Source organism: Lissotriton vulgaris, chromosome 1_1 (assembly GCF_964263255.1).
Source record: "Lissotriton vulgaris chromosome 1_1, aLisVul1.2, whole genome shotgun sequence".
Classification (NCBI taxonomy): domain Eukaryota; kingdom Metazoa; phylum Chordata; class Amphibia; order Caudata; family Salamandridae; genus Lissotriton; species Lissotriton vulgaris.
Window position 1 is genome coordinate 735990998 of NC_141685.1, and position 21796 is coordinate 736012793.

Genomic DNA, 21796 nt, shown 5'->3' on the forward strand with positions numbered 1-21796 from the left:
CGCTGTGCTACACCCAATATGTAATGTCCCGAAAGCCCCTGCCTAGGAACGCCAGGCGACCTGCAAACAATAGACAGATCCAGATAACATCAGCTGTGCAACAGAACATTAGAGGTTTTACATAAAACACCGTTTGGGGGTTCCTGCTCATACTGTCACCATATGCCCCGTAATGCAATCAGGAGCTGTCACCCAGCTGTTTATTTCGTTTTTAATTTCCTCCTCGCGCAAATCACAGTGAATGAAGGAGTGGAATTCTTCCTTTTGCATCAATATGTGATCGCGTGAAATTTTACTTTCGTTTGTGCGGTATTAAATGTAACTTGGAAATATAAAGAAACCACATTTGCATCTGAAGTTCAGGTGCGGTAAAATCAAACTAGTCCCTGGGTGGGCTCGAACCACCAACCTTTCGGTTAACAGCCGAATGCTCTAACCGATTGCGCCTCAGAGACTGATGAGCAAACTCTCAACACCCTTTGGACTCAATGGGATTCAGCATGTGGACATCTCAGGCCCAAACGTGTCTCTTTAGTCTCAAAGAAAGCATGGAATCCGTGCACAATCACTAGAAATGGCCACAGGAGATGGGACTGGGGTGAAGGGTGTTGGTACTGGTAGTCCCTTTAATACTCCTTGGCTGTTGAAGTTTGGCTATACAGGAATGGGGGGGGGGGGGTAATGGGATTGATGGAGGGGCAGCCTTGCTGTCCTAATCATAAGGCCAGCATGTTGTGTGGTTAATGGGGAGGTCTGATTTCCTTAAGCACCTTTCCAGGGCTCTTCAACATTTCAGGAGAGGTTAATCTGTGCAGGATTCATTGCTCGCCCATCTAGATTAGCATATATTTAGCTGGACTTTCTGATAGGGGTAGGGGTGTTGCAGTGCCAGTGCAGTATTCGAAGGTGGGCAGAGCTGCACTGGAGTGCCAGAGCGTGGATAGCATCGCTGATCTTGGACAGGTTTCTGTCCCACACACTGACTAGTTTCTCAGCGAGTGGATTCAATTATAGGGGTGTGTGAAAATTGCATAATTTCAGACATTTCATTCAATAATGCATAATGTGAAATACCACAAAGTATGTGAGATCATGCTGGTATAATAACATTTTTCCCCGAGCCTATTCAATTTACCACAAAATATATTGAGGATGGTGAAATGTTGATAGTCTTGATGGAACCAGGAGACAGGCAGTTAATCAGATATGTCAAAGTCCAGAACCTGAGGAAAATAAAACCTAAGGCTGTGCCCACATCGTGGGTGATGCTGATGTGTCATTAGAGCGACGCCAAAGTTATCCATGGTATCAACTATTTCTTGGGAATAAGCGATACAGGATTCATCTTCCCAGGTGTGCAGGTGGCTCATGAAGGATAATAACTTGTAGATGGGCACTAAGCATTGCTACAAACCCATAAGCTTCTCAAGAAATGATGTGTGCACCTTTTTGGTAGAGCAAAAGAGGGTGCGTGCCCTGTGAATTAACATTTCTCACATATGAGTTCAACCCGTCTGTGCTCCTTAAGGAGATTCATCGCCTCTGCTACCCTGCTGTCAGCCACCAACATTGTTCTCAACAATGCTGAAAGGATACTGTAATGAAGCGTTCCAACACCACATCTTTATAAACACAAGCTCTGAAAAAACACCTTAACTCTCCCTGTCACCAACCACCAGGTCACCTGAACCTAAACTGGTGGCAGGGAGCCCAACTGAACCCCTTATATTAATTGGGCTATATTGGGCTACACATGTAGCCCAAATCAAAATGGCAGTTCTTGGACTGCACCACCCTCCCAATTTGCCCCTTGTGGTTGGCTGCCCCCCAAATGCCCCTTGTGAGCTGTGCTCTGAATCATGTTCCATGGTGTGCTTGTGTCTGCAAGGGAGAGAAGAACATCTATGCCTAACGTCACCTAGAGCCTGTCGTCCAATGGAGGACTTTCATTCACTAAGGGCAGTCTTTTGTGTACATTATCCAAATAGGGTGGTGTTGAGTACCTCTTATCAGCGTTGGTTGGTAAGCATGGGTCAATAGATGTTTAGCCTCTGACTTGTGAATGGAGGCTTCGCTCAGGGACAACTTCAATATCTGGTGCCTCTTGTTGAAGATGCGCAGTCCAGTTATAAAGGTCTCAAGTTGATGGGCTGCAGGGCGAGCCGCTGATGCAGTGGCACACGTTCAGCCCTGGCCAGCATGGGCTTAACATTTGTTGTGTCGTTTTTACGGTTTTATGTGTGGTGTTCGGCTGTCAATATTCAACAGACTACGGTGACACTTTCAGGGGCGCAATGCTGACAGCGGGGTGAATGGGGGGATCACATTCAAATGTTAAATGGCGATTCGGTGGGTTTTTACTATTGCCTGTGCCTCTCCCGGCTCCGGGGTGTTCTTTCCACCACCCAGAGGTGGTAGAGACACGTTCGTGACTCGTGAGATTCCTTCCTCCCACACAGTTATTATCTTTAGCTCCCATGCGGTACAACCACACCTATGCCGAATAAGCGCTTCTCTTGTATTATATTTTTAAGATGCAGCGTAGTTAAGAATCCTATCTCCTCCAGACTCTACAGCTTGAAGTAAAAAAAGAAAGGAACTCTGGCGATGTTCCAAAAATCAAGTGTAGTCCACAAAACACAACTGCTATTATACCATATGGTGAGAGTATTTTCCCAGAATATTGTGTCCCCTGCTGCTCTCTTCCACAAGCCTCCTTCTTTACCCACCTGTTATCTTCTGCTGTGCTGATCTGCTGCTCTTCGATAGACATCCTTCTCTAACTGCACACACACATACACACAACCACACACACACACACATACAACCACACCACACACACAACCACACCACACACACAACCACACCACACACACACAACCACACCACACACACACAACCACACACTCACACAACCACACACACACAACCACACACACAATCACACACAATCACATACAACCACACACACAACCCCCCACACACAACCCAACACACACACAACCCCACACACACAACCACACCCACAACAACCACACACACAACCACACACACACAACCACACAACAACACACACAACCACAACACCAAACACAACCACACACACACAACCACAACACACACACACACAACCAAACCCAGCCAAACACAACCACACACAACCACACACACACAACCACACACACGCACACTATTACACACATCTATCGCCCTCACTATCTATCTATCTATCTATCTATCTATCTATCTATCTATCTATCTATCTATCTATCTATCTATCTATCTATCTATCTATCTATCTATCTATCTGTTGCCCTCACTCTATCTATCTATCGCCCTCACTCTATATATCTATCTATCGCCCTCACTCTATCTATCTATCTATCGCCTCACTCTATCTATCGCACCACCACAGCATCACTCAGGGGCACCACAGCATCACTCAGGGGCACCACAACATCACTCAGGGGCACCACAACATCACACAGGGGCACCACAACATCGCTCAGGGGCACCACAACATCACTATGCGCTACCACAGCATCACTGAACACCACAGCATCCCTCGTCGCCAACACAACATCACTTCGCGCCACCACAGTATCAATCTGTGCAACCATTCAACAACAACTGGTTCAAATATGTTCTCTCAATGTTTCAAGCTTTATTACAAATGTCACAAAAAGATGTTAATATTTCACTTCTGTTCTTGGACTTGCGTCACAATAAAATACACGGAACATAATCTTCACAAAAGTTAGTTACAAAAGTTTAAGCTATTGCCATTATAAATTACAATAACTTTTATTTAAGTATTATTAAAAAAAATTAAGCCATTCTTATTTGTAATATCAATACATCTAAGTCACGTAAATACTAAACATGTTGCATTACAAATGCTATAGGTGTCACATTTGCAAACGTTAAAAGTATTGGCATTGTAAATGACAGTGTCATTTACAATACCAATCGCTCAAACTTTCCTAATGCGAAAAGTTAAAAGTATGGGCATTGTAAATCACAAAACAAAAAAAAAAATGTCATTTAGAAAACCAATAGCTCAAACTTTCCTACTGCGAGACCTATTGGCAACGCCAGTGCTTGTCTATTGCTGTTTCCTGCGTCTGACTCTGACCTTTCAGGGCATGATGTAACTTTTGACGATCATCTTTAGCTACTGAAAGGAACGTCTCCATTACTCTTTCCAATTTCTCCTGTCTTTCTTCCATCTTGGTAATTACAGCCTCCTTGTCACTGGATCCCACTTCTGACACTATTTGTGGAAGGGCAGGCCGGATAAACAGGCACGTAGGCTGAATGTACTTCTTAATGAGCAAGTTTTATTGTAACTTGAATAAACAGAAATGCAACATCAGGCTGCTACGGTCTCCTTTTCTTCTTCTCTTCCAGAGTTGTCTTCTCTCCAACTGCATCTCATTGCGGCTCGAAGAAGGAGATAGAAAGGCGCAAGTATGTGTATTCCTTCTCTATATGGGGCTTTATCTACCTGTCACCACAACATCTGTGAGACATGTGGAAGGGTTTCTGTAGGATGAAAGACCAAAACCAATAATAAATGTGCCAAAATAAGATCTGAATGGGAGGGCTCAGGAAGTAGGATCTGCCCCTTCTCCTTTGGTTCTGTGAGTCCAAAAGGCGATTTGAAACACTGGGAGTTAAGGCTTATGAGACCTCTTTTCCTTTCTACTGTTCCATAGGTTTTCCTCACCTCGTAGAGGGTAGGGTAATTCCTATGTAAAATATAAACAATATTCTGTTCTGTATTTTCCTCACAGCGGTTGTGCCCCTTTCAAAATTAATAGCTTCAATAATGCCAATGTTTTCATTTATGCGGTTTGATGGGAAAATGGGAGGGGTTCCTTTAAAATAAGATAAGTGCTCCCATCCACCACCATGCCCTCCACCCCTAGACTCGCCCACCCATCCCGTAATGACTTACCCACTCCGCTACAACTCTCCAGAGTTGCGGTTGCACTTCTGCATCCTCCGGCGGGCTTCACTGCTCTGGAGCTTTCTAGTCTCGGTGGTCTCTGGGGTTTCCTACTCTGTATCCGGATTGGTCCATCTGGCTTGAGGGATCTCTGCAGCATCCTTCAGCTGCTCCATGTGGGCAATGAGTATGCCCTCTCCTCTGGTCTTTCTTTTCTTTCTTTGTTCTTGCACTTCTACGGGCAACTCCTCCTTCCGGGTTTCTGTCTGCCGAGTCTCTGCCCTCTTGCTGTAACATGTGATAGGTGGGTGTTACGATGAGAGGGGTAATTCATGGCCTGTTTTTTTTTGTCAAACTAGTTTTTATTGAGTTTTTTTAGATTCAAGAAATAAACCTAACAATACATCAAGTATATTGTACTCTTTTGCATCTATTGTCACTCTAGTTCCCGGATCAGATTCTGGCAGATAGTCCGAGTGAATATCTTCCATATAGTCTCTTTGTGTATTACCATTAAAATACCATATTATAATCTATACTAATATAATAAAGAGAGAGCCCAAACCCAGTGGCATAACGAAACCTGAGGGGGCCCCCCTGCAAAGTACATGGAGGGGGCCCCTCATTTTCCGCGCCATTTAAGAGCTCTCAGGCCAGCGACCCGCCATACTGCAGGGGCTCACCCCAGCCATAAAAAAAGGATTCTGGTTCCTCCATTGGTCACATCCGCTCTTTCATCAGGTGATTTACATACATCAGTAAATACTGCTGCACCCTCCAGAAAAGTTACAACACTGACTCCAGCCGCCCACCAAACACATCCTCCTACTTAATGACCCACCTTCAAGCGAAGCCTGCTCAGCTAACCACCTCCAAACACAGACCACTGCCTTCGTGCCAGTTACTAACGCATCCATCAACTCTACTCTCGCCCCTACGAAATCCGCAGTTATGCTTTTCCGCCCGCCTTTAAAACCTCCCCTCGGATATCACTGCGAACCTATGAGCGCCGCCCACTGCTCCCCTGTCCACCACCAACAGAAAGACTGATGGCCGGTCCCCATGTAACCGCTGCCTACCAGTAAAGACAGAGCCTTTCAGCTGCTGCCCTCCCCAATGCCACTGTTGTAGTTTAAAACATGTTAAACAATCTCTTCAACCGACCACCCCAAAACAGATCTTCCTGTTAACCTCTACGGCATCAAAGCCGTTCCTGCTACTTTTCATCCTCTGAATGATGCACACAACAAAATTAAATGTACAAAGGGTCCTATTTTTGTTTCCTCATGCCAACATTAATTTACACTATGCACCCCACTAAACCATACCTCCTGTCAGAGGCAAACCTAATCCCATGTGTAGTACCAGTCAGCAAGTACCCTAAGGACAAACACAAGAGAGAATACGTGATTCATGTAATTAAACCTAGAGTGACAACGTAGCATTTCCCCACCCACTGTCAGCCCAGAGAAGTCTGCAACCGCACAGTAGCCATCAATACCGGCAACGTCTAAAGCGCATTTCCACTTCCTTTCAATGGCAGCTCCTGACACATGTACCCTCTGACTTCTGGGCGGCATCTACCACAGACCACAGCATTCTTTGTCTCCCTAAGACTAACCGAATGCTGTCGGTGAACGCTTCTCTTCCCCCTTCTTTACTAATAACTAAGGGAAGATAACAAAAAAAATATATAGTATTTTCTTATGCAAATACCGTATCAAGCACTTGCTGCTCGCAGTCCTCACCAGATCCACATGTATCAATATTCTGCTATTGCACCATCCAGTCAACCCTATTATTATCTGGACATGTTTTTTATCCCTTCCATGAACTGAGAAAAGCAATACTTTGCATGAAAACAAGTCCCTTTATTAAAACCTTTGCTACTTATACAAGCACTTGTTTTACTAATTGTCATTTTAAAGCAAACAGGTAACTCATTCTCGGATTGGAATTACGGCTTATAAGTGTGGTAGTTAATACTGAGACGTAGGATGATTTTTTGCATGTCGGCCAGACCTGCATGCGCACACAATGCAACAATACAATTTAGCTTAACAAATTGCTCAGAAATGTACCGGAAAAATAGACAAACGTCCACTTTAAACTCCATGACATAAAAACCTTAGCATGCCCAACTTATTCACATCCACGCCACCTAATTCAGCCCTGCCAAGTACCACGCATCTGGCGTTAGACTAACACATTTCAGTGCGATGATCCGCATCCCCGCACTGAAACGCAAAATCACACATAACAGGCATCGAGCCTCCTCGGGTACCAGTGCTGCTAATCAAAGCTGGTGTAGTATTTCCATGTGGCCGCCGTCTGTTTTCTGGTGCTTTCCCTGTCTCTTATACATGATGCAGTAATTTTCGTTATGCAGTACAGCTGCCTGTGTGGTAGACCTATAATGAGTGTCCCTTTACTATGCCCGCAACATTTTGCCGTATTTCTGTAGGTCGTCCATAAAATTAGGTCTCTCGAGGATTTGTTGCAGGCGCTTGCCCATGCACCAGCAGCCCTACGATGTCAGCCGCTTTGAGTGCGACATCTGCAAGGACTGGTTCCTGACGGAAGCTAGGGGCTTGAGAAGTGCACCGGAGCTCTGGAGTGGGTGATGTTGTGACCCGGGATAACCTCCGCCTCCCTGCGGGGAGCATGTGCAAAAACGGCCACTCTGCATGGAGAAGCCGGGATCTAAGATTCCAACACGATGACGCCACAGCACTGAAGTGCCCAATTTAGCATCACACTGGACCGCTCACCGGCGGTCCGGCGTCATGCTGACTGACATACATTGTCAGACCAGAGGGTGGTGTGGAGCACACAGTAGCACAAGTGCACATGTTGGGTTTAGGTCAGAGAATTTTTCCGACCAGCCCAGTCATGCGCACTAGTGTTAGCTGTGGCTGGGCATTAGGAGAGCGAGGGTTGATCAACGCTGCAACCTTCGGTCTCCTAATGAGCGGCAGGGCAGCGAGTATCCCTGCTAAGCCAATCCTTGTGCTGCTGGAGCAGCGTCAGTATTGGCTGAGAGGGGTTGTCAGTGACGCAGCTGTTCCTGTTGAAGAGCACCAACGCTGGACCCTGGTCCAGGAGCCGAGGCGGTGCGTACCCGGCCAGGTAAGTTTTTATTTTAATTTTCAACTTCCCCAGCCTCCACCCCCGCAAGTATTGTGAACCACAACTGTGTTTACTTATTTTTTTAAAGTTAGAAGATTTCAGAGCGTACATACCAGCTCTTTTTCCAGTAAAATATTTTTGTATTGATGTTTAAAAGGCCAAAATAAATGGATGGAATACTATTTAGATAATGTCCAATCCACTGGAATGTATTCAGGACACGCTGTGCCAACTGTGATTCTGTGAATCGTCTGGCAGATTCATCACTCTGTTATTTATTTAATTTAGTCAGGGTTTTTATAGAGTTCAAACCTACATGCCAAAGCACCAGTGTGCGGAATATTTAGTACAGTCACAAAGGCACACTTGACGATTGGTTCCATCTTTAGGCACTAATAGTATTATTATTGTTCACTTACTCTGAATCGACCTTGGAAGGATGCAACGTTTAGTAGGCACTGCAAGATGTGAAGCTGTAGTTTTCAGTTTTCACACAGATCTCCATAGTGGGTGCCATTAGTCTATTGAAGCATTTTACAGACAGTAGGCGAAGACATAGGAGAAAACTAATGATCAGCCGGCCTAAGAACTATGCTGAATTCAAAAAGATGCAGGACATAGATTGAAGGTGAAAGTTACTCATGGGTGAAATGGTTGCCAAATGGAAACTGTTGAGAAGTGATTCTTCATATGATCTTTTTTAAAAGCTGATAGATTTGTTGTCGACCACACCTAGCCTTCGTGGCTGTGAGTATAGTGTTAGGGTCATCTATCCAAGCACAGCATCTCCTTTGTCCCCCCCATCACTCCAAACAGTTACTCTCTGCTCTTCCTGGTAGTGAACTGTCCAATTGTGAAAATGTGCCTGTTACATACAGTACGTCACTGCCAGAAGCATACCGTATGCCAATCACTTCTTTGATGTGTGATCCTTACAGTGCTCAAAATAAAAGGGTTTTCGTGATCAAAAAACAATATATGGTTATCACCTGTGTTTAATGCAAAATGACTTTATTCCCCACCATGATGAAGTGAGATCGTTTTTGCTGCACCCTTTCAACCTAAGCACATTCAGGGATACACACAAAGACACTTCTGAGCTTTGTAACTTGGTACAGATATTAACTAACTCAGAGGCACTATTTTTTTACAAAGGTTGACTGTGTGCACAAAGCTGCATAGAGGCTGATTGTGTGCACAGTGCTGTACCACAGTTGGCAGGGCGCACAGTGCCAGACAAGGGCAGTTAATATTTAGTAATGCACAGAGGTTCAATAAGAGGGGCCGCTCGTCAGGGGCGTAGCTAGAGCTTGTGTGCCCCGGGGCTAACCCACAGATTGCCGCCCCTGGGGGTGGAGGGGGAGGGGTGCTGGGGAATAAGTACGGCGAGCACTTGAAAGAGGTCCGAGAGACACGTAGTATTGCCGCTAATAGTTACCTTGATCAATCATGCAAGTTACATGCACATACATGACACGGTCCAAGGCTACACAGTTGAATACACCGGTGACCGGCAGTACAAAGGAGAACACACAGACTGCATAATCTATCTGGGGACTCAGAAACACTGCATGCGACATCCATCAGAGAGATGCATGAACGATTACCTGGTAATCCCCTTAGCACAATGCAAACATACACATACATGACACTGTTCGGGTATCCATCATCTACAGCTGACATTAAATGACCAAACATCATGGTCCCCCCATTAAAGCAGTGGGGACATGCACAAACGTGATGTGCTCTGAATTGAGGTACAATAATGCAATGACAAACTCAGAACAGCATGAACCACTGAGGGGAGGTGGGGGCAGGGTGGTACACATATAGCACGGCCTTAAAACAGAGTCACACCAGTCTCAACAGTCAGACCTACACCATTGCAGCCAGAGACTTTCTGCCAAACTCCTAGTGCCTACTGCTTCGTGCCGATCTAAGTTGGAGTGTGTGCAAAAGCTAAGTTCAATTCAAGTCAAGGGAGATTTCTAAGACGTGCGTATCTTGTCACCAACCTAGTACCAGCCTGCATTAATTGAGAGTTGCACTAGTGGCCCACAACAGCAGCAAGCCACTATAGCAAAAACAAAGTACGACTCTGCAGGTTTACAGCATCACCATTCACCAAAGCATCCAGGCCTATCAACAGTGCCAGCTTCTTAACCAATGTGTTCTCATTCCTTGAGAATCCCAGGCCCCGCCAACTTGCCTTACCAGCACCCATCATGATGCAGAGCCGAAGCGGAAAGGCACCTGAAATCAAACACGGAAATGGAAAATGTATCTGTGTATGCCAAATAAGCCCCCATGTTTCCATGGCACATGCGGGCAGAGCACATCTCCCTTAACACCCTTGACACCAATCCATGCCGTTGCTGTGTCAGCATGAGAACACATCTCCCCGCCCTTCACTTTAGGGGGTGTCAGGACACATCTATCTTGCTCTCCCTACACCCCGGGCATGCAGCAGTACGGAACACATCAACCTTGTCCCCCCTAAGCAGCATTGCCTGGCGTGTCCACCTCACCCTACTGTACGGCAGTGCCACAACATGCCTCCCTACATCTCCCTTCACTCTAATGCCTGCAGTTCCAATCCACACATCCTTCCTTGCTCCCCCTTGACGCCAAATCACGCAGTGCCAAATCTATCCGATCCCCTCTATGACAGCGTGTGCAGTGCCAGGACAGGCCGCTGCCTTTCTGCCTTCGCCCCCAAAACACAACGTAGCAGAGAAAAAAACACAGTGACTTTGTCTCCATCCCCCGGTGCCTGCATTGCAGAACAGCTCTTGTTCTCACTTCCCACAGTGCAGAGCTAGCAAAATCTCACCTCTTATTTTCCCTCTACTGCGTGTGGTGGAAAATCACAGGCCCCAGCTGATGTATCCGGTTCTCTGTCTCCTCCCTTGCCCACCTTCACTCTGCATAGGTGCCAAGGTTTCAGATTGCTATGTGTGACATTTTCATAATGTCAGTGTAATTATGAGTGACATTTCAACTACTATGAGTGACACTTTCTCGCAAGTAAAATCAAGCAATGAAGACGAGGAAAACGTATCAATATCAGAAACGGCACCCATTTGAGCAACAAGAAACTCTAAGAATTCACTGAAACAAAGGGTGCAACGGGACTGAACACTTCCTGATTAGGTAAAGCATTTGGTACAAGTTTCATTGAGACTTACATTTGGTCCCAAAATCTTACCAAATAAAACAATAAAAAAACACTTTAGATTTTTGTTTGAATCTTGAACAGCCTGCCCTTCCAGAGTTGCACAGATATGTGTGCATTCCCACCATATGTTTTTTACAAGCCCCTTTGTGAAGCATAAGTACTTGGGGGTAGATTTACAAGCCTCTTGCGCCACTTTTGCGTCACTTTTGCCATGTGAAAAGTGACGCAAAAGTGGTGCAAGGGGCTTGTAAATCTGCCCCTTGATTTTTCCCATAGACTCATTTGGAAGCCTGGCCTGATGAAGAACCAATATTTTGAAGAATCAGGGTTGAAACGACAGCATTGACTTTCAACAAGGACAAACAACTTTTAGTTTTGAGTCTGGGAGAGGCAGAGAACTGTGGCCTTACCCCTAACAAGACTGCATATGCTGCCCGCTCTGCACTGATTTCAATAGCCACAAGGGTATGACCATATAGCCCAGTCTGTTCCTATTTTGTTTTTATTATTCTTACTGTCACCCTACACTATATATTATGGCTGCATTACACTGACTATGAAGACTACCAAGGCTCTGCACGAATAAAGATTTCCACTTTTCTCTTATTCTTGTGGTTTTTCTGCCCCTAGGATTTCCACTGTGCGACTGCAATGCCTAGGCCAGGGTAATTCGGTAAAATTAACCAAACTACCCGTTTCCGCCTGGAATCATCTAGCAATCAAAACAGAAAACGAGGCCCTCCAGATCTGCGTGGGGGCTGCAGCCAGTGCCCCATTCAGAGTATGATTTGGGCGCTGTTCTCTTAATACATTCATGAGGAAAGCCTGCGAGGCCATCCCGGCAGGGATCTTGCTTAACTGATCTTGGTTGTTTACCAAAGTGAACATGCCAGAACCCACCTCTCTGAGCTGGGGTCGGCTCAAATCTATATCACCAAATAATTTATGTTTTGGGCGGTCCACGGGATGATTAAGCTGCAGCAGCTAAAACTAGCAGCTCCCTCTGTTACAAGGTGCTAGGTAGCAGACCCTCGACGACGATTCTCACTCAGTGGCACCACAATCAGGGGAGCTAAGTCACCTCAGCCCAAAACAAGTTTGCACGCTTTCGCACAAATCTATTGAGACAGATATTAGAAGAAGCATGCCAATAGTGGTCTTTGCACCTCACCAGCTGAGTGCACCAGTTTATCGCCATGCCACAGTTACTAGGTGAAAGGGAATGAGTGCCAATGGAATTTTATGCAGTTTCCCATTTTCTATAGGTTTTAGGTGGCACTGGTTGGACCCATGTGGCTTTAGCCACCGCACCACTTGGATCCACCATTTCTGCAATATAAACTGCTGGCACTCCACTAGCGTGCAAGCTCTGATGCCAGGGTTTTCTTCACTGATGTCTATGTTGCCTTTCCTGGGTGCACACGACAGCTAAATTTTCTGATAACTGGCTTTCCCATGCGAGGAGATTGCTGGGGGTTTCTGTGACATATAGCTATTACGTAGGTTTAGCCAACTCACACAGGGACTGCACGTGTACCTGGGATATGAATTCCCAAAGTATTCACTCATGACTTCACTCATAATATACGCCCATGAGACAAATATTGAATCCATGCATATACAAACTATCAACCTCATTCTAAAGATTATCATGTAAAAAGAAGTATAACGTGTGCTGCAGGGGATGCTGTGCATATCTTTTCTCATCATTCCCTCACCCAAGTTCAACCACGCAGCCTCAATGGAGATACAACAGGGCACACAAATATCTCATCTCTAAAAGTACTTTTGGCATTCTCAAATCACACTTCACAAGTCTTAATCAGGCACAGGGAGTGCTTGAGTACGCCCAAGAAGTAGAGGGGAAGATCACTGTAGTCACTGCACACTAGTTCTCGGTTCCACTGCCGCAGGCAGATCCGGATGACCGCTGGGCATTAATAAATGCCTAAAGTTAATGTACTACAGCTAAAAGAATAACTCACAGTATATTATTTCTCAGCGAAGCGTCAGTGACTGTAGCTGCAGGCTCTGTGTGCTCTCTCCGCACTGTAGGCAGCGCCCGATGCAGCCTGGCAGCCATAGCTGCCAAGGTTTCAGATTGCTATGTGACATTTGTAAAATGTCAGTGAAATTATGAGGGACATTCCAACGACTAAGAGTGACACTTTCTCGCGAGCAAAAATCATGCAATGAAGACTAGGGAAACTTCTAAATATCAGAAATTACAGACTTTTGACCAACAAGAAACTCGCCCCGCCAACTCCCCCACCCAGGCATGCCCCAGTGCCCAGAGCGCAGCAAGAGCCAGCCTGGCTGGTAAAACTGTCACGCACTGACCCGTACTCTGTGAAGATAAACCCAGTTAGTCAGGTCGCCCATGATAAGGATGAGGAGAGAGAGCAGCCCTGCGGTAGGGTCTGCAGATTTACTGTGCTTAAATCAGATCTGCTGACAAACCAGGCTTACTCAGAAGGATGATGAGACAGAGCAGCCCTGCCTGCAGATTTTAAACTAAATTGATTGTGTGTGACTGAAATAATTATCAGAAATGATTAGACTGTGCGGCACTGACACAAGCACTAATTATTAAACTGTGCATAGCTGCCAAGGTTTCAGATTGCTATGTGACATTTTCATAATTTCAATGTAAATATGCCGGCATACAGTGACTATCAGTGACACTTTCTTGTGTGTAAAATCAAGCAATGAAGATGAGGGAAATGTAAATATCAGACATGACACCAATTTGCGCAACAAAACACTCTTAAAACTCTTAAAAGATCTTAAAACTTCTGCACAAATGGAAGGGCACAAACTTCAACACGAGGGCCCGTAGTGATAAATGAATGCAAAATTAACCAGTTTAATATTGAACTAAAAGAGCTCATGAAGTGCACCACAACAGAAGACTCCAGGCCACTGCACACTGACACAGCAGAGATTGCCTCGCACCTGAGAAGCGATTCACACAGTCTCGGATCCTCTCTGCCAGCTCTGCTCTCTGAAAGTGTTACAGGGCTGCTTGCTGGTGCTAGCGCTATCCTGTGACAGACAACCTTTATGTTAGGGATGCAATCAGGGCCTCTCCTCCAGCCTGTCACAAACGCACATGACTGGAGGGCTTCACTGGTAAGTGTGAAGTTGACATCCGTCTAGCCTGCCAATTATGTCCCGATGGGGTGGGGGGGAGGCTGCAGTTAGAGTAAACATCCTGCGTTGAGCCCACAAACTCAAAATCATTGCACTGCACAGACCAGCGTAAGTGTTGTGCACGACGCAAACTTGGTAACGTGGCAAGGGAAAAATTAAAAGAAAGTTGTATTCATTTAAATACACCCTCCTCAGGCCTCCCGGGGCTGGGTCTCTGCCGCCTTGGATTTTCACAGTGTATCTCCTGGCCACAGGTAGCCCTGATAGCAGCGAGACTCAGCTCTGGCCCAACATTAAGGGAGCAGGGCGACGACTGCCGTGATCCACAGCCGACGGCTACCGCAGCCAGGCCTCTCATGATGGCGACACTGAGTTGACTCTAGTACAGTGTGAGGCTGCGGCCTATCACCCTGTAAGGGCTATTGGATGGCGGCCGCGGGAGTAAAAAGAAGTGCGTCACTGCGTCCTCACGTTGCGCGCGCGAGATGTGTGACTAAGAGTGATAGGCTGCTGCCTCACCTTTAGTCATATTTCTCACACGTGCAACGCCGAGACGCACTTCTTTTTACTCCCCCGGCAGCATACAGATAATGCACCAGAGTTGCGCGGCCGCGGCCGCCCCAAAAACAGTGCCGCCTGGGGCCGACCGCCCCCCTCGCCCCCCCCCCCTAGCCAATCGTGCTGTACCAGGAAACTCATAGCTTGGTTGAGCAGGAAAGAACGAGCGACAAGGTGGGTGGATCAGATCACGTTAGCAGGGAACAGACGGGTGAACACGGACGAGGCCATAGCGGACGCCTTTGCGACCTATTATGAGGACTTCTATAGGGCCAGGGACCTGGGTGACAGGGACGCCTTACACTACATGTGCGACATGGAAGTGCCGACTTTGTCCACAGAGGCCAGTGTGGCCTTGGAGGCGGACTTGACACTAGAGGAAATATCGGAAGCCGTAACAGCGCTGAAACCGGGGTAAACACCGGGGCCCAATGGTTTCCCGGCGGAATTCTTTAAACGGACTGCGGATTTGTTGCAGCGACACATGAAGACTTTATTCACAGAATCGTATCGGGCAGGGAGTCTCCCGCCAGATCTAGCCTTGGCCACTATCGTCCCAATCTACAAAGAGGGAAAGCCCAGGGACGACTGCTCCTCCTACCACCCAATTTCCCTCCTAAATATGGAGACGAAAATTCTGGCCACTGTCCTAGCTAGGCGTCTACGTCAGGTCATTACAGAGCTGGTACATATGGACCAGTCCGGCTTCCTTCCGGACAGGGTGACCAAATTAAATCTCCGCCGCACCCATAACTGGCTGCAGGAGGTCCGTGAGAGAAGTGAACCCCACTGGTTCCTCTCCCTGGATGCGGAGAAGGCCTTCGACGCAGTCCACTGGCCTTTCCTGATGGAGACCCTCCATCGGTTTGGTTTTGGACCCAAGTACTTGAAATGGGTTCAGCTCTTGTATTCAGACCCGAGGGCGCGAGTGCGAGTTAACGGAAGGTTGTCCCGCGAATTTACAATCGGAAGGGGAACGCGCCAGGGCTGCCCACTGTCCCCCCTTCTCTTCACCCTTACAATAGAAATCTTAGCGATACGGATTAGGCAGAATCAGGAAATCAGGTGCTTTACGTGGGGAGGCTCGGACGCAACACAGGAGAAAATATCCCTGTATGCCGACGACGTACTATTGTTCGTGACTGATCCAGACACGACAATCCCAGCACTATTTAGAGAACTAGGCGACTTTGGGGCGAGGGCGGGCCACATGATAAACTGGCACAAATCGGTCCTTTATGATCCACAAGGCAAAGAGCGGAGGGAGTGCCTGCCAGAGCTACTCATTCATACAAAGGAAGGCTTTCAATACCTAGGAATATTTATAACACTGGATAGGGAACGCTCTTTCACTAACAACATAGCCCGAATAATGGTAGAAGCAACGACAGAGATGGACAGGTGGAGGCAGCTCCCACTCACCTTATTGGGTCGCGCCACACTCTATAAAATGGTCCTATTACCAAAGTTTCTCTATGCACTTCATAACGAATATTATCCTCTGCCTGTTAGGACCTTGAATAAAATCCATGCGGACCTGCGGACCTTCCTGTGGCTGGGGAAACAGCCGAGAGTGGCTCTTTCCACACTACAGCGACACCAATACAGTGGGGGGATTTCGCTTCCCAACCTAGAGGCGTACTACTGGGCGGAACACCCCGCCCCGATTAACGAATGGCTACATGCGGCAGCCAATCACCCTACTTATGCCCTAGAGAGGTCTAAATGGTCAAACAAGACTATACTGCACTATCTCTATGGAGAGACGGTGGGGCAGCAGTTCCTACCTGCCACCAGGATTACGCTAACGGCGCGGCATAGAGCGACAAAAAGAATGGGTTGGGACAAGAGGCTCACTCGACAGACACCACTATGGTGCTGCAAGTGGCTAGGGGAGCTTAATAAGCTGAAAGGCTTTAGACGGTGTGGAAATTGAAGAAATTGATGTACATAAACAGCGTTCATTTCCCTTTTTCCCCACTCCCCTCCCTGTGAGCACCACGAATACCGTAAATTATTGACCGCATCACTCTGCCAGTAAGAGCCCGTACCCATATGTACATGACAGCCATTCTAGGCACCCTGGCCCTTTCTGCCCGCTCATTAGAATCACCGGCTTCCCTTCTGCACGTATCTGAACCCCCCCCCCTCTCTCACATGCATAGACTATGAAACCCTCTCCCTCTGCGCGACCCTGCCCTGAAAGGCAACCCTCCTGCTTGACCCACGCAAACCCCCCATTCCCTCTTGAAGAGGCATCCTTCGCCTTAGCTGACATAGCCCTCCCCAGCTGCACCTGATAGCCCCCGCTCCCTCTCGCATGAGTCATAAGACCTCTCTCCCTGTGCGACTCTGTCCCTGTGTACACCCTGGCTCCCCCTCCCTTCTCCCTCACACGGGCAAGTCATAAACCTTCTTCTTCTGCAAGACCCTGTCCTTGGGAGTCACGGCCGCGCCTGACCAGCACCTCCTTTCCTTTCATGAATAACCCCTCTGTTAGTAAACCCTCCCTCCACGATTGACTGTCCACACGTGTCTGAGGTCATCGCCTAAGCCGGGAGATACTATTTACTGCTTATTGTATGGAATCACTCCTCTTCAAAGGACCCACTATTGATCCTGGCCACCCCACCCCCTGGGCTATGGTCAGGCACACACATCCTAACAGTTGACGGAACACTCAGCTGCGTGATTGCCCTCCCCTCTTATCAGCAGGTCAAGGGTCCCTATTGTGAACATATGTGGGGTAGGATTGACACGAGGATCATGGGGATGTCTTTTCCGTGTTTCACAATGTTGTGATTGTAATGCTAAGTGTTCTGTAAGGTATGAAAGACGATCTTTCAGCTCACTTGTTAGAGCACCTCCCGAAAGACACTGTGTTTCGTGTCCGAAATGACAGGCTCTCCTCATGAGAAATAAAACTCTGTTCTTATGATTCCTGCTCCCAGCGCCCGTCTCTTTATTTGGTAAATATTCAGAATGGGAACTGAGAGGCGACTTGCACCCGCATCCTGGGCATCGATAGCAATATGGGCTCCTGTTCCACAATTGGCGTCCCAACGCGGGGCCCATCAGTGACATAAGGTCCAGTAAGAGAGATCCAGACGATGAGGTGAACAGCTAAATGATCGGAGTATACCTGCCTTGAGAGGGCCCTCGTCCGGCTGCCGATTGAATGAACTTCACCGATTCTGAACGGACCTCTCTCGAGTGACCTATTGTCCTGACTGGAATCCCACAGGAATGCTACACGGAACGATCGGGCGCTGGAGGAGGAACACGAAGAACTATCCGCATGGTCCGGTCCGGGTAAGATTAAGTAGGGTGTTTTTACGCCTGATTGGTAGGGTGGTTCTATCCACCTGATTGATTGATTGATTGTATTGGAATCGGTATTTGAATACTGATATTGTTTGGTTATTGGTTCATTTAGCTTTGGTTGCTACTTGAAATATTGGTTCTCTTCTTGAGAACGAGACATTCTCTGTTTGCAAACAGCGGCGAATAGGAACGTTCGTCCCTCTTTGCAGATAGAGAAGGGTAGGTAATGCAGACCTTTGTCCCCGTTGTAATCCGTCATGCCTACTTTTCTCCCCACTGATTGTTTGAAATCGATTAATAATCGATTGTTGCTCTTTGAGATCTTCCCTGTCTACAAACAGAGACAAATAGAAATATTCTGTCTTCCTTTATGGATAGCGAAGGGCAGGTAATGCAGACGTTTGTACCGTTGTAATCCGTCATGCCTGTTTTTCTCCCCACTGATTGATTGGTTGCCTGGACATTGTTGTTCTAGGAATTGTTTCGTTTGAGGTATTTTCTATTTGCAAACAACGTGGAATAGAAATATTCTGTCTAGTCTTTGCAAGTAGTAAAGGGTAGGTTATGCCCCTTTGTGAATTCGTCAGTCCTACCCACTCCCCACTGATTGTTTATTTGGGGGGTAGCTCGCCTGGTCCGTCCAGGAGGCTACCCTTATGGAGGACATATGCTCCCCACTCATGGGCCATTTAGTGGAAGTAGGCCATCTGGTCCGTCCAGGAGGCTACCCTAGTAAGTGGAAGTACATCGTTTGGTCTGTCCAGGATGATACCCTAATGAAGGAATATATGTTCCCCTTTGATCGATAATCTAGTTCCACCCCGGACCATTTATTGGAGGGAACTCGTCTGGTCCGTCCAGAAGTACCCCCTAGTGAAAAGGACACATAAAAATATGAAGTGATCACCGTTCCCTACTAACAGAAAACTTTAGCTCGAAACACGCTAAGGAAAAGAAGGAAAAAAAAAAAGAAATCAGGCTAAGTCAGTAACCCCCTGATGAGCTTTCGACTTCACTAAAAATAAGAAACATTAGAAACAGTTCGTAATAAGAAATATAAAATGGCGAAAAATTTTGACAACAAGACAGCCACGAGGTAGCTAGGTTACGCTGCCTACTCCTGCTCCAAACATGTCTGCCTCATTGCCCACCACGCCCAAATAACGGTGACATGAAATAGATACAAATCAATAGGTACCTACCCCCATTCCGGAAGCTCCCGAAGTGCAACAGGTCCGCGGTTACGCCCATCCGGAAGGCGAGGCCTCGAGGCATGCGGGGCTCGCCTGGCCGCAGTCGGAAGGGGAGGCTGTTGGGCGGACGGCCCAAAGAATCGTAATGACCTCTCCTTCTCCCCTCTTCTGCTGCCCTGTAGGCCTCGGTGGGGGGGGGGGGGGGGGGGAGCTGTCTTGCCTCAGCCACCGACCGCCCCCCACCCCTCTCTTGCCTGATCTGGCCATCGACGAGGACCGGAGCCAAGACAAGGTCGGACAACCCTGAGAGTTGCAGGTGGTCCCGCCACATGACCACGCCTGAAAATTACAGGTAGTCCCGCCACATGTCAACGCCTGAGAGTGACAGGTAGTCCAGCCACACGGCAACGCCTGGACAGTTGCAGGTAGTCCCGCCACATGTCAAGGGGGGGCTGTCTTGCCTCAGCCACCGACCACCCCCATCTTTAATAGCCGGCACGGCCAATACCGAAGCGGTGGAGCCGAGGAATGGCGCGGGGTCGCTGGAAGGGGGAGGCGGCGCGAACGAGCCTCCCCCACCTCCCTCCAGGTGGAGGCTTCCAGCGGCACCCCAACGCTCTTTTGCTTAAAGAGGGTCCACATCGAAAAGCGGTCTTTTGCCCGGGACGAGCGCACGCCCCATGCCTTCTCTCCTCAACTTTGAAGATTCTATGAGACCCCTCTGCATGGGCGCCCCCGTCCCCCTCACTGGGACCTGCAACATCGACGCACTCCTGCCGGCGCCAGCCTCAGTTTGGAAATGGCTAAAACACAGCCAAGGTACAGACTTGTTCAGTTCCGGTGGAACACCAGAGTGACCCGGTAGGAAAATCGTTGCCGCCCTCCCCACTCTTTGACTGATGGTCCATATTGTTAGACTGTTACCACATTGCGCAAAACTTTTTGAACTACCAACGGAAGGTTCTGGTCCAACCACGAGTCATTGGAGACATTCTGACTATGCTGGAACCTGCCTGACCTCGCCCAAAATGGCGCCGATACACGAAACAAAACTTTCAAACTCCCTGTTCACCCGGATTGCTCGAATCTTGATGCTCTGAGATACGTGTGCATTTTTGGACAATGAAAGTCGATAAGATGGATAGTGATTATGTGCTTAGAGAAGAAAGCAATACAGATATTGATCATATGTTTGGACAATGAACTGACTTAGGGTGGGTACTAATTATGATTTGGAAAATGAATTGGTGTAATTTAGACAGTGAATGAGCATTTGGATAATGAATTAATGAATTAATTGAAAAACTGAATTCTTGACATGCATCATGCTTGCTCTATAGGAAAGTTTGATACGATTTTATTGCACTGCTGCACTTTATGCAATGAACTGCCACCAACTTTGTTCTTCTTATGTACAGTTCCAATCTGCTCCGTGGCCGGTCCACTGGGTTGTAGGCCTGTATTTATACATCAACACTTTTTTTTTATTAAAAGTATTTTGAAAAAGAAAGCATAGTTGTAGCGGTTGCATTAATGAGTTTTGGATGTTTTGCTACTGTGAGCGAAGAATAAGTATGATGAAAGCTGAAGGTTAAAAAGGACCAGATATTTAGCAGCTACATTATGTGTCACAGGCAGCCGGAAAAGTGTTTTAGACGCCCTTAAAGCGACACCACAGAAATGCCACCTGACCGCCACCCTTGCACCCAACAAAAGGGGTCGCGACCAAGTAACTCATGTAGATACGCAGATCGTCAATGATTATCTATCTGACCTTACTGGTCCCTCTGGGCCTAAACGCCGAGATGGTAAAGAAATGCAGTACACGGAGATAGGTCGAGTATGTGGTAGGTAAAAACATTTTCGGGCTACTGCATGCTGATGTGCTTTGAATGCTGCCCCCCCCCCCCCACCCCTTCTTTCTCCTCCCTCCTGCAGGTCACGTCAGAACGTCGGCTGAAGTGTGGGAGAGCGATGGTTGAACCACCGACGAAAAGGGAAGGGAGGAATATGTGCATAGTCCTTATGACGATACGTTTTTAAAAGACGTAGACTTAAATATGACTGTTCCTCCTTAGAACATAGCGACTGGGAGGATGGACTGACATAGAAACTTGACGGGTACTGTATGACGAAAATTGACTAGAAATAACACGTTAGATAATGTAACTAGACGTTTGACTAGGTAGGGAAAGGACAAAGGAAAGTGTGTGGGTAAGGGTTACCACGGCACCACCCGTCTGGGAAGTTAGAAATGTTGCTGATGTTCAAAATGCACTGCCCCCTTTCTCACACTCTTATAGATATAGC

At 47.3% G+C, this 21796-nt stretch overlaps 1 non-coding gene across 1 annotated transcript; it reads right to left on the reverse strand.

Moving 5' to 3' along the window:
- Positions 1–381: 381 nt before the first annotated feature.
- On the reverse strand, positions 382–455 carry TRNAN-GUU (transfer RNA asparagine (anticodon GUU)). Its single transcript has one exon. It is a non-coding gene; the product is annotated as a tRNA-Asn (tRNA).
- Positions 456–21796: the final 21341 nt, after the last annotated feature.